Source organism: Mastomys coucha, unplaced genomic scaffold (assembly GCF_008632895.1).
Source record: "Mastomys coucha isolate ucsf_1 unplaced genomic scaffold, UCSF_Mcou_1 pScaffold12, whole genome shotgun sequence".
Lineage (NCBI taxonomy): Eukaryota > Metazoa > Chordata > Mammalia > Rodentia > Muridae > Mastomys > Mastomys coucha.
This window is the reverse complement of record NW_022196894.1, coordinates 83,769,511-83,784,290: the sequence shown is the minus strand read 5'-3', so window position 1 is coordinate 83,784,290 and position 14,780 is coordinate 83,769,511.

Genomic DNA, 14,780 nt, shown 5'->3' with positions numbered 1-14,780 from the left:
ATATATATATATATGTATATGTACACATATATGTGTATATATACATATATATATATAATATAATATATAATAATATATATGTTTGTATATATATACATATATATGTATATATGTGTATGTGTATATATATATATCCATTATTTTTAGGTTAAAATTTAGTGTGCTACCAGAACTTGGTTGTTATAAATAATGGAAACAGCGCTTCAGGTTTGTACTTGATCCTGTACTGTTAATTATGTGTTAATCTAGGAGAACTAGGAGAGGGATTCTAGGACATGAAGGACATGTGGTAATTCTACATTTAACATTTGTTGTAATTATAAGCTGCTCTCTCTTGCACCTTAACCATTTTACATTTTCACCAATTGTGTCTGGAGTTACATATTTATGGTGCTTTACTCTCACCAACACATTTCTATTTTCCCCCCAATTCTTATCTTATTGCTAAGAATGAGGTTGCAAATCATTTAGCTTTGATTTGCTTTTTCTTTATGACTAAGTATGAAGAATGTGTTTTATACTTAATAATAATTAATATGGTTTTGAGAAAATTCCACTGAATTATGTTATCAGTGTTTTAATAACATTAATTGTGTTGAGCTGTAGATGTTCTTCAAATATTTGGATTATTAAGATTCTATCACATATGTGAATATACTATTTAAATTTTTGTAGGTACTTTATTATCTCAATGATGTATTTGATGCACAAAGTATGTTAATATTGATAATCTTCATTTTGACTTTATTTTACTGTCATCCTCTCTTTGATATACCTAAGATGCTTATGTCATATTTAAGATACTTGTTGTATTTAAGGTATTTGCTCAGTTTCAGGTAATGTGTTGCAGGGTGAAAAGCAATTGCTTATGGAAATTCCCTGTGCCTCCTGCATTGCTGAAGAGCTGTGCCTTCTCCCAGGTAGACTACTTGCTGCCCTGGTCCACTTTGCATTCTTCATGGATATATCAGTCTTTTTCCTAGACCCCCAATTTTATTTCATTGGTCTGTATTTCTTTTCATTAATGTAACTCATTGGTTATTATTATCTTTATTTAGAAGACCAAAAAGTTCCACAATATTCTATCCCTGTGCCAGAATTAGTTTTGATGGAGTCACATTGTAAAAATTGAGAAGTGTTCTTTTTCAGGATTACCTCATCTGCTTTGTGTACTTTCCAATTCTATAGAATATAAGTATTACATTTTTACTAAAATACTGATGAAATATTGCGAGTGATTGCACTTAACCACTAAACCTTTGGCAATTAATATAATAATAATAATTCTATCTGATTTATTTACTTAGGTCTTTATTTTCTAATTACTTTCAGCAATGCTTTATGGTATTCAGTGATTTCTATTATTTCCTTGGATTAAATTTATTCAGATATTTCATTCTTTTAGATGGTATTCTAAAATGAGTGTATTTTTAACTTTATATACATAAATAATATCATTCTATAATTTTAAACTTTTCTTATTTATTATTTTATACATCTATATAATGAGTTTTTATAACATCAATCCCTGATCCCTCCTTACCTTGTAGTTCTTCCTTTCCTCTCCCACAATATTCTACTCTAATCTTTTTTTTTAAACCTAATAAATACACTCAATGCTACTTATATGTTCATGGATGTATGACTATGTATTAAACAAATATAGCCTCTCTGGGATCATATTCTTGAAGAAGATTGATTCTGGATCCTCTTTCAGCCACCACCTAAGGGAGGTGCTTTATGGAAAGGCTCTTATATCATCCACACTGAAATGTTACCTCATTTGCTCATGTCCATGTCATGAGCATATAGGAAAAGTCAATTTGAGTTCATGTCTTCAGCAACACAGAAAATATTGTTTCAATGCATATGTCCAGTAATCATGCCTCACATTTCTTTGTCCCACTTCCCTGGTGAACTTCCAGTCTTGTGGAAAGGTTGTGATATAGATCCTCCATTTATAGCAGAGCCCTCTGATTTTTGTTATTTCCTAAAGGTTAGCCAGTCGTGGTTCTCTGTTTTAATCACCATCTACAGCAAAAACAAATTTCTCTGCATCAGGGTTGAAAGACACCCTTAGAGCTTACAGTTTTATTTTCTGTGTCTGTGTCTAGTTTGAGTGTAAGAAGAATACTGCCCTCATATTTTTATCTATGGGGGATACTCTCCTGGTTTTGGAAGGTATTGAAAAGGATAAATGCTAATTCTTTTTTTTTTGGAAATATATTGCAAAATTCTACTGTGAAAATATCTACTTCTGAATGTTTTTATTTTTGATGCAAGGGTTTGTTTTACTGGTTGAAGTAACTGTCTGAGTTAGAGGATAAATGCGATTTTTATTAATTCTTCAATCACAGTATGGAGTTCATATGTGCTTGGAATCTGTTCATTGTATCTTGAGTATCTAATTTAATGGTACAAAGTTATTCATAGTATTGTCTTTAGAAAGAAAATTTAAGCAAATAAAACATGAACTGTAGACTTTGTTTTTTTAAATAGAGAAAACTATTCTACTTCCTTTTTCTCCAGTTTACTTTCACTGAAACTTTTATTTCTTTTATGTCCTAAGAGTCAAGTGCCACGTACAATATTGTATTTCATAATATATGTTTTTGAAATTATTGTAAAAATTATAGCCACTTAGAGACATGTGAAAGTTTTATTCCTGGGAATTGATAAACATATTCTCACATTTCATGTTTATACAATTGACATCCATAAACTGTGTACTAGTTGGTGCCAATTTCTTGGTGGTCAAAGGGAAAATCTACAGCTGAAGGCAGTTTATAACTGTCATATACTGTTTACTAAATCATGAAGATTATACTTGATCTGGGATTAACCTATTGAGTAAATTCCTCATTTGATTATATGCTACAACTCCTTTATACACATTAACACAGTAAGAGTTCCAATGTTTTATCATGTTACATAACCTTCTTTTGGAAGGCCTACAATGAATTTAAGTAAGTAAAGCATCTAAACTGTGACTATAGGTTAGGCTTATTTAATTGTACAAAACAAATCATAACATACTATTCATGATGTTAAAATGGCCACTTGCCTTATAAATGGCAAAGTCACGCAAGATAGCTTAGAAGTAGTGGCAAAGCTTGTAATGAAGTATGCAGATCTGTGAATATGCTTCCTCAGAAATCACCCACTATGCAGATGCAGCATTTAGATGCTAGACTTTCTGAAATCATGACCCTTGCCCAATTGGAGGTTGTGTCTAAATCCTTAAAGTTGTTACCTATCAAAAACTGTGACTCTCTGAACTGTTCAAAGCCAACGGTATCAGCAAGTTTTCCACTTACTAAGTCACTGAACTAAGGTGATGGCTCAGATTTTCTTTCCCTCTCAAGTTTCTGTTATTTAAAGTAAGTCTAGGTGTCTGGAGCTGTGAGCTCAGATTCTATTTCTTTGTTACTGGAAATCCCCTCTTCAGAGCCCTTAGAACAAACCATTCAAATCCTGTACTGAGGGAGCACACTTCACAGAAAAGCATGACTTCATCCTGGCATGATTCATCTTCAAATCAGGTCAGTGGTTTAGCTGTGAATGCCTCGATTGTTCTTGGGCACTGGATCAAATTAGACTTCCATTTATTTTAAGAAATTCATTACACCAATTATGATAGTCACAAAGGGATGCCTCATGACCAGGAAGTGAGAATTATAAGGGGAGTGATAGTCATTGTTCACTGTTACATGAAGATTCTTGTTCGGGTTGCTCATTAAAATCTGATTATTCTTTATAAAGTATTAATATAGTAGATTTCAGATAAAAAATAAATATACCAAACATAATCACAGAATAAATAACTTCCTTATAGTTTAACATTAGTTATAAAATGAGGTCAAGTCAGAATGTTTGCAGAGAAAGGAAAATCCTGAGTTCTTTTGTTGTCATGTCTCTGCTTGCAAAGCCACATTCATTGTGCTTCAGTCATGTCAACTAGGGATTACAAAGCTAGGCTTTTTATTCTGGATTAGAAAATTCATATTAAAACACTGTATATCTGAGTTTGGGAGAAAAGGCATCAAATTTAGATTCTGAAATGCTTATGAAATGCTTTCTTTTTGCCTCTGGCCAACTTTCCAAGTTCCTGAAAGGGTTTACTCATCGATAAATATGTAATATAACCACCAATGCAATTATTGTATGCATTCATTCTCTGCATCTGATCTCATGAGTCATCACAGCCAAGAAAAGATGACAGACAACATATTAGTAATTTTATCACACTTTTAGTCATGTAACAACAAAAGGTGTATTTTTTGTAAAGCTTCTTTCCCTTTGATTTTATTCATTATTTCCTGATCACTTACCAGCCTGCATCTGCAAAGGACACAGAAAGTTCAACAATTTCCACTAAATGTTGTCACTGGTGTCTTCATGTTCAATGCTTCTTATAAATGGAGTGTTACTTTTAGAGAGAAAGTTTAGTTATTTTGAGAGACAAAAACAAATAAAACCATGCCCACTTGTGAATTCACAGCATTCAAGAAGGTAGTTGGTGACTAAAGATATTATTTCTTCTCTTTTACAAAAAATACTTAATTAGGAATTTGAGGGAATTTGTGCTCAACACATCTGTAACAGATCACAAGGAAGAAGAAAATCTTTGAGAGTTACTCTGCTTTGGCTATTATATTAGATTACAGAACAATTTGATACTTGGCTAGCAAAGTATTTAAGCAAGAGAGATTCATATGGTGATATGGATTTTTCTATTTGATTTCAGTGAACATGACTAAGTAGATTTAACTTACAATAGAATTATATATATGTATATATATATATATATATTTCAGACACAAAACAATAATTAGACAGATCTATGAACGGTTTTTGTCTTAGAGATATACAATTAAAACTCTGGGATCCAGTCAGGCAGTGGTGGTGCACGCCTTTAATCCCAGCACTTGGGAGGCAGAGGCAGGCAGATCTCTGAGTTTGAGGCCAGCCTGATCTACAGAGTGAGTTCCTGGATAGCCAAGGCTACACAGAGAAACCCTGTCTCAAAAAACAAAAACAAAACCAAAAAACCTCTGGGATCTAGATCCTTTCATTATGAAGCCTATACTAATATTATCTTAGTAAGATCTACATAAGTTTTTAATAATGTTGCAAATGCAGCCATTAAATATGTTAATAATATTTAAGGAAAACCAGCTTTTATTTTCTGAAATAAAAGGTTTAGTTTTTACTGAAGACAATGACAATGATATAATCATCAGACCATAGACAGTAAGTAAAGGGGAAAGCATTGAGTATTTCTCTTCTGACTAAAGATGACATGTGAGTTTCCTCATTTGTAATGTGTAATTATAAAAGAGTCACTTATAATATTCACTGAGATTTCCAAGGCTTTTCCTGTGACAAAGAATATGTAGTTTCTATGGACTGCATCTTCTAGTGATCCTGGAAATATGAAAATTTGTTAAAACAAATATGGTAAAAAAAATATGGTATGATTATTCCAGAAAGTAAATGACAATCACATTCGCATGCCTCTTTTTTCAACTAGAGTAACTTTTTTAAAATTTAAAAACAGATTATTCTCTCATACAATGTATCTCAACCACAGTCCCCCAGCCCCCACCCCTCCACTCCTCCCAGCTCTGCACTGCTTCTACTTTCTCCTGGATTCACTCTCAACTCAATCTTCCTTCTGAGAAGATCAGGCTTCCAAGAGACAACAACCCAAGCACAACAAAACATAATACAATAAGGCAAAGCAACAGCCATCACACAGAAACTGGACAGCGCAGTCCTGCAGGAAAAGGGAAAGACACTGTAGAGCGGGTAAAACTTGTTAAGGATATACAAAGAAATTCATTTCACTTTTTTTAAAAAAAAATAGGGAATGGATGTTAACTTTATACAAAGTAAATTTAATGTCTCTATTGTATTTCATCCCTTTTCTGGCCACAGCCAAGAAAGGCAGAGTAGGAAACGCAAAGTGATTATAATCACTCTACATACATAGCACAGGGTGCCATGCAATGATGGACACTTTCTGTTAACCACTGTGTGCCTAAGTTTGCAGAGTGTATATCCCAGAGAATCAATCAGGAAGTCTTAAGATAGAGTTTAAAATAGTTTAAAAAGAGATAGACTTTGCCTAGAATAAAAAGGCACAGAAATAAAGTAATCTAATCGCAAATGTCAGTTGGCTAATGGTGTAATCAAAGAATAGAAAAGGATTTCTTTGGTAAACTCAACAGCCACTAAAGACACAGGCTAAAGATAATATGCTCAGGTCAATGGCACAATTGTGACATCACGTATTGTATTCTAAGTCTTTGTTGATGAAAAAGATTTAAATTTCCTACAATTCAAATAAATTTGTAAGGTTTCTAACACAATGAATTATTTACCAATAAAATATCAGTGTCTGTGATGGTTAACACTTTCAAGTTGGCAAAATGTAGAATCACCTAGGAGACAAATCTCTGAGCAAGGCTCTAATGGACTATCATTATTAGGTATGAAGGTCTACCTTAACTGTGGACAGTATCATTCTGTAAGCTGGGGTATTGAACTTAGTAAAAAGAAAAGAAGTGAGCTGATCAATACTAATCACTGTTTTTATTTCCTGAGTATAAATACAATGTGACCAGCTGTCTCCTTCTCCTGCCACTGTGCTGTACTCATTACAATTGGCTGTGTACCTAAAAACTACTATAAGCCAGTACACATAACTTCTTTCCTTAAGCTGCCTCTAAAATGAATTCCAGCACAGCAACAAGTAACTAATGCAGTAATGTAGCCATAATACTTTATTTATCAAATCTGGAGCATACATCAAATTTCACCATGTTTAGGTTTCTGATTCACATGTTTAGACAAAGTATTATTACTGTTCTCTATTCTTTGGATTAGTTAGATGAATAATAACTAGGATAATATGGTCAGCATTATTATGCACTGATTTTGGTCTATTGAAAATAAGAGTCAGGATTATTAAGATTCCTCAAGTTGTTTTTGTTCTGTGGCCTGATCATCTCTCTTTGTGGCCAATGTGATAATTCATGCCAATCTTGTTATTAGAAAGACGTAGAGATGAACAAATACCATAGCCTGTGCTCTGTTTTGACGTGGTCCAACATATTTTATCCTTAGCAAGTCTTCATTGAATACTTATTCAATTATCTGTTTCCTATCAGGGTGTCAGGAAATTAATACTACCATAAATGTTCAAGTAGTAACTTTAATATCCTCTACTAGCACAATTATGGTGGGACTAAAAGTACAAGCAAGATGTAAAGAATACAGAGAAGGCTTTATCACTCAGAAAAAAATAATAGCAAGGGACAGGCAGTCATAGCAGTTGGAGACAAGTAAAGACAGAGTCAATGCTGGCCTTGATTGAATAGTTGTGTATATATTAATAACTTATCACAGAAATGCTATATTGGTATTTAATTTCAATGTCAATTAGAAAGCACACCATAATGAGCATGTCTTCAAATGACCATTTGATACAGTTATCAGCCATATTTGTCTAGTTTTTCCTTTGTTAGTGGTTATACATTGGAGACAGCTTCTGGGTTAGGAATGTAGGCTTTGCCTACTTCTCCTCTTAGTGGTGAGACTCCTATTTAGCTTTAAAATTTTCAGGACCTGTGGATGCTGCCACAATTTCTGTGAGTTCATATATGCTTCAGTCCTGTTGTACACAGAAGACATTTGTTTTCTTGGTGTTTTCAAACGCCACTGGTTCTTATAAACTTTTTAGCTTATCTTCTGCAGAGTTTCCTGGATGAGATGTCTCCACCACATCTATTCCTTCAGGGAAAAGTTGAATTCTTTGGACCATTTTCAAATGTGCAACAGTTGGTTGTAAAAAGAAACTTTTATAAGATTTCTTTCTACATTTCCAGTATCTTCTACTCTGACAGAAGACTCTAATACAACTTCAAACAAATAGATTATACTTTTAAGATGAAAGATGTGCTATAATGTTTCTCAAAATACTGTATACACTAAATATCATATCACCTATAAGCATATGGCATTGTAAGATATTCCAATAATGTAAATGTTGAAGCTACAGTTTGCCCCTTGTAAAGCTGGCCAAATACTAGCTCTGATAGCTAGGCTTCTTCTGATGTGAAGTCCTTCATCAGACAACTTAATATCCAATTGGATTAATTCTTAAAAGTGGCACCAATACCCTGTCTCCACCCAGGGGTAGATTCCATTCTTTTGCCTAGGCGATTTTAAATAGAGAGACTAGCCTTCAATACTGCTGTAACCTATCCTCACCTAAAGAGGTAGCTCTAAAATTGTTTACAAAATGGGCTGAAGCTTGAAATAGCAATAAACCAGTTGCAGAACAAAAATTTAGAGATCAATCTTGAAAGAGGATATTCATAAGGGAACAGTAATTGGATTGAAGATGTGGACACACCCTCAGAAACTTCCCTAGAAAGTGTTCTTTCTGTAGATAAGAAGCCTTAACTCTCTTCCAGTTTTTCTGATAGAGAAGCAAAACTCCTCTGGAGGTCCTGTACTTAAGTCTAACTAGCCACTTTCTCTTTTTTCATCATCAAGTTATTGGCTTCTTCGTTCTTTAGCTTGAGTACCCAAGGAATTAACTTAATATGCAAGTGAAATATATGCTTAGAACATCTTATTACATAAGAGATCTTAAGATAAAGAAATTAAACAAAGTTCCCATGTAGCTGTGAAGAGAGATGAGTCCAAAGGAGGCAAATTTATTGAAGGCTTTTATCCAGGGTTTGATAAGTGTTTATTCAGATTGAGATGTAAGGTGTTATGGTTTGAATGAGAATGGCCCTAATCAGCTCAAATGCTTGAATACTTGTTCCCCAGGTTGTGAACTTGTTTGAGAAGATTTAGGAGATACCCTTGTTGAAGGAGGCATGTCACTGCAGAAGGTCTTTGAGAATTCAGAAGTCCATGCCATTCCCAGTCAGTGTATTCTGCTTGACTATCAAGATGAAAGCTCTTAGTTACATTTCCAGTAGCCATACCTGCTTCTCTGCTACCATGCATCCTGCCATAATTGTCATGGAATTATCCTCTGAAACTTAAAGCTCCAAATACCCTTTCTTCTATAAGTAACCTTTGGTAATATTGACTTAGTTGCAGCAATATAAGAGTAATTAAGGGGTAACTGAATGGTTTGGACCTTTTGAGACACCAATGAGGTGTCCTTGTACCTATACATTGCATTGGTTTGAATGGACTTTCTAGAATACTTCAAGCCAAAATATTGGATCATGTTTAACTTCTCTACACCTATGCTCATTCAATCGCTAAGAAAGAAAAAACAAACAAAACAAATAAACAAACAAACAAGAAATCAGTGTTCTGAAACATTTTCATCATTTCTAGCCTGTGTACAAGGTACAATAAATCAGGAAGAACAAGAAGAAGCACACATTTCATTGTCCCAACCCTGCAAAGCCTGGCAGAGTTCTCTCTCCTTCCTCATCTGAGTACTATTTATACAGTAAGGTTAAGGTGAATAAAATAGAGTATTTTTTCTTTCATTTGTGTCACTTAAAGTAATTAAATAATGGGGAAGAAAACAAAATTTAAGTAAAATAGATCTGTATTTAATTTTTCTACTATGATCAAAAGTGCCTGTAGGTCAATGCTTTTAAACTAACTTAGAGAAATTTTTATTCCCCCTTACTGTTTTATAACTGACTATATGATTCATGTTCATAGTTGTTTGATTTTATTCTGGCAGGGAAAACAGTTATTTTTATATGAGTGTATTAGAATACTTTCTTTTTTGCTTATCTTATTTAAATTTTAATGTGACATATTAGTATATAATATTTTATAAGAAACTAGTCCTAATTCTATTAAAAGTTGTAACTAACAGACATTTTTTCAAATGTTAGAAATGTATTTCAAAAATGAAATTTACATAGTCATAAGTTCTCTCCAAAGAGGAATTTTAATCAAGCTACATGACTAGTATGGCAAGATATCACATCCAAAAACCTCCTATGTCTGTATGATACAACTAGAATGATAAGCCTTTAACCTCTCTGAATGGAATATAGAAACACACTTTCTTTAATCCCAAAGAAAGAAGGTAAAGTTAGTTTGTAGAAGCAGCCATGTTTGAAGGAGAAGACTAAATGAGATAAGACAAAGTGACAAATCAAGAGACATATTTGACAAAATGAGATAGAGATAGGCTATGACCAACAGGGAAGAAAAAGAGGTTAATTAGGAATAGTACAGAGAAAGAGAGAGAGAGAGAGAGAGAGAGAGAGAGAGAGAGAGAGAGAGAGAGAGAGAGAGAGAGAGAGAGAGAGAGAGAGAGAGAGAGAGAGAGAGAGAGAGAGAGAGAGACTGGGACAGTTTTACAGAGACAGGCAAGTTGAAGATAGAATAAGCCAGAGAATGAGAAGGAGCCAGAACATTAGATAAGATTGCCAGAGGTAGTTTGAGGCCAAACAGAGTACTTCAAACAGAAGTTAAGATAATCTAGTTTGCGTCAGTCAACTTGGAGAGGAGTTTGAACCAGAAAGCTTATTTGAGTCAGCCAGCCATGGTAAGTTTATTTAGCAGTATACTTTAACAACTACATCTGGCAAATAAAAGTTACATTTTGCTCACTGAGTATTCCCTCTAATTGATTCATTTAATTTTTTTTCTTTGCTCACTATATGTGTAATTTTACCACATTTTCTAAGAATACAACAATATTTCTCCCCATACACAAAACCATGGGTTTCCTATACACAAGTGAAGAGGAGGTTTCTGGAGAACAATAAACTTTTACCTATAGAGGCACTATTTACTTGTATTTTGTTTTCAAAGATTATGTGTAGGTGTACAAAAATAGCATGTCTAGGTGTGCAAAAATATGGTCTTACAAATGTACCCAACTGGGCCCAGTTCTGCATGTATGCAAGGCAGTAGTTTCGGAAAGACATCAAGAGACAATTTTAGTTAATAAAATTGAAAACTACAGGTTGAAAATTTATATGAATGTCCATATTTTTGGCATATAGTTTATTCAACTCCTTATCTCTGCTTTCTCCTTAACTTCCTCTTTCTTTACCTACTGCCATCTCATTTTGTTTCTCCCCTCACTCTACCTCTCTCCTCTGTCTTTTTCCCCCTTTATCCCTTAATTCACCATCAAAGTTCTAAGAGCTGCATATATACATGGCAACATAATTTACTCTGGATTTATTAAATGAGGACCAGTTGTATAGGCCACTAAAATCAGAAACACTCTGTTGCGTTACATGGTAGATTTTACATCATTGTGATAAATTGCCCCAAATAATTTATTAAAGAAAAGTTTTATTTTGACTTCTGGTCACTTTATCTGTGGTAAGCAATAGACCATGGTGGGGTAATGCAGAGGGAATTTGCTTGCCTCAGGAGCACTGAGAACTAGAATTGAGAGAGTAGGGGTTAATTGAGTATATAAATCCTTCAAAGAGAAATTTGACTTTCTGATTTACTTTGTACAATTTGCCATTCCCCTCCTGATGCTCCAGTTAGCTAACATCAGCATGATTGTATCACCTCTCTATAGCTTCATCACTTTGGCACCAAACATGCAATAAGGAAACCTCTTTGAAATGGGTACTTCCAATCCAAGCAATAAAAATATATAGACTCAAGTATAGAAATCTTTCATCTTGCATACTAAGTACTTGACTAGCTTTTTAATCAGGCCACTAATTCTTTTTCTGGATTATTTTTATACTTTCTTATCATATTTAGCTTTCAGTAAGTGATCTCATTGAGTCAACTTAGCTAAAATCTCTCTTAGTATGTCACAATTCTTGATACATAAGCAGAATTTCTACCATTGATTTTCTCTAACTGATAATCTTGACTTTCTTCAGTAAGACTCTTGCTAGATATATTTATATAGAAATCTCATTAACCTAATGTTTCCTTATCTATTTCCTGATACAAAACTTTTTTTCTGGGGGTAAATTCCCATTGTTTTCCTATAATCCAATATCTACTATTGCAAAATAATACTGCATTGTAAATCAGTATCAATAAGTTTATATTAAAGGATAGGATCAGAAATCTATGAATTTAAGTGAAAACACTCCATAGAGAAATATACATTTCCTTGTATTATGAATAAATATACCTACCTTAGAAATCCTTGTAATATTAAGGGTTAGAGGCATCTTTCCCGAGGGGGGGAAAAATATTTGTTTCTTACTGTAAATCAAGAATTTGCATGTGATAAATTGCTTTACTGACCAAACCAGTTTCTATTGCCTTTATGCTTATTGGACCAAAGGTTCATGTGATTTAATAATATGTATTATTCTCTACCAAGGACTGAAGCTACCAATAAGTATACAGAGAGGAAAATTGTCTTTATGTCTATTTTATGATATTTTTCTTTATTAATATGAGCTTATATGAAAATATGTTAACTCACCTTATATTCCATGGTTCTCATAATTATATTCCAGGAAGGATTTCATAATTCATTTTATTTTATTTTCAAAATACATTTCAAAGCATGATTATGTTTCAAATCATTAACTGAAGAAAAATTAGAAAAGTAGAGTGTAAAATTAAGACAAGGTCAGTATGAATTAAGGCACAAAAATAAAAGTAATGCAGTTTTTCTTCAGACTTAATCATATATTTTTCCAGTTAATTTTAAGTACACCTTTCAAGTTTGTAAAATGATAACATTATTTCATACATGAAGTTTTTTGTGGTTTGGTTGCTATAAGAAAGCTGGGAAAGGTTCTGGAAGCATCCAGTAATGATCTTCTGGCAAGAACAGTTAACAAGTCATTATATTTGGCTCTATTAGAAGTTTGCTGCTTGTTTGTTTGATCAGAGAAAGTTTAAAAAATATGTACTTGGCAATATCTAATATTTAGTTGAATTTGTTAGTGTTTCCATGGAAGTAGACTCAGTTATCTAAGGTAACATTATATGACAATTCTGTTTTTCTCCACCCTCCCCACACATACACACACATACTCACACACACACACACACACATGATGGGGAGGGTGATTCAAACATGTAACATGTTCAAGAAAAAGAGGGGTCTTATAGATTGACTATGACAGATAGTTTTATAACAACTTTACATGAGTAGACCCTTAACCAAAAAAACAAAAACAAAACAACCCAAAACAAACAAACAAACAAACCCAAAACCAAAACAATCATATTGATCTTTCTGTTTTATTTTTTATTAAGGATTGTTGTTGAGAGTGGGCCATAGTTCACTGTGGTAAGTGCCACCACTGAGTTTGTGGTCTGGATGCTGTAAAAAGTAAGCTGAGCAAGCCATGAGGAGAAAACCAGTAAGCAGCATTTCTCTATCCAGATTTCTGTCTTGGATTCCTACCATGATTACCTTTGTTGATGGATTATAAACTGACATAAATCCTTACCTACTGAAGTTTCTTTTAGTGATGTTGTTTCATCACAACAATAGGAATCATAGTGAAGGCATTGGCTAATGTGGTTATGGAGGCATTTGCAAGCCAGAGATCCATGAATGATGGTATGGTTTCAGTCAAACTCCATTGCTGAAGAGTAAGGAAACCTTTTAACTTCAGTCTTTTAACTTCAGTCCGAGCTAAAAGTTCAGATTTCCATGAATGCTGATCTATGAGGACAGGATGAGATGATGTCATGATTCAACATAGAAACAAAATGTGCCAATGTACTGTCATTGCACTGTGTGATGCTCAGACCATTATGTAAAGAGCACTTTACTCAGGTTATGCATTTCATTGCTAATCTCTTGTAGAGAACAGACTGGGAAGAGAGGCTACTTTAAAGAACAGAATAGAGAGAGTTCAGAAAGAACAAGAGAGGAAGAGCAGTTCTATGATTGCAGTTCTGAGTTCAGACAAGTAGTGAGATTTCATTGAGTTCAGTGTAGTTCAATTGAATATAGTTGAGTTTTTGCAGTTTAGTTCAGTTTTGTTTTGTTTGTGCATTTAGATTAGTCAGTGCAGCTCAGTTCATGGAATTGAGAGGTGGTTTTCCCAAGCAGAACAATTCAGTGAGAAGCAAAATGAACAAGTTCAAGTTTAGTCAGCTTAGAGAAGAGTTTTGAGACAGAACAGCTGAGTTAAAGGAGCCACACATCATCTACAAAGAACTAGAATTGGTGAGCTTATTCAGAAGTAAATCTCCAAGACAAAAATTACATTTGGTGAATAAAATTTATTTATACAAGGAATTTTTAATATTGTATAAATAAACACGTATCTCCTGAATCGGCCAAGTTTTCTATCTATTTCTCTCCTCATTAAGGAGTACTCTAGCCCATATACTTACAACCTTTCTTGACATAAAGCTATCATCATCCTACAACATCCTGCTATATTTTATGTAACAGGACACTCTCCTGACCTACTGTTGACATTTTTTTAAACTAATTTTATTAGCTCTTTGAGAATTTTATACAGGTTTGATCTTAATCATTCTTTCTCCCCTAACTCTTCACATATCCACATCCATTCCCTTTTTACCCAACATTATTTCCTTTGGATTTTTTCAAGGCCATTTATTTATTTATTTATTTATTTATTTATTTACACTCCAGATTTTATTCCCCCACCCCCATCCACACCTTGACTGTTCCACATCCCATACCTCCTCCTCATCCCCTGACTCCACGGTGTGTCCCTGCCTACTACCTCACTTGACCTCTAAACTCTCTGAGGCCTCCAGTGTCTTGAGGGTTACCACGGACCGGGATTTCTCGCGGGGTCCCTGTTCCGCGGGACACGGGATTCTGGCCAGGTGGG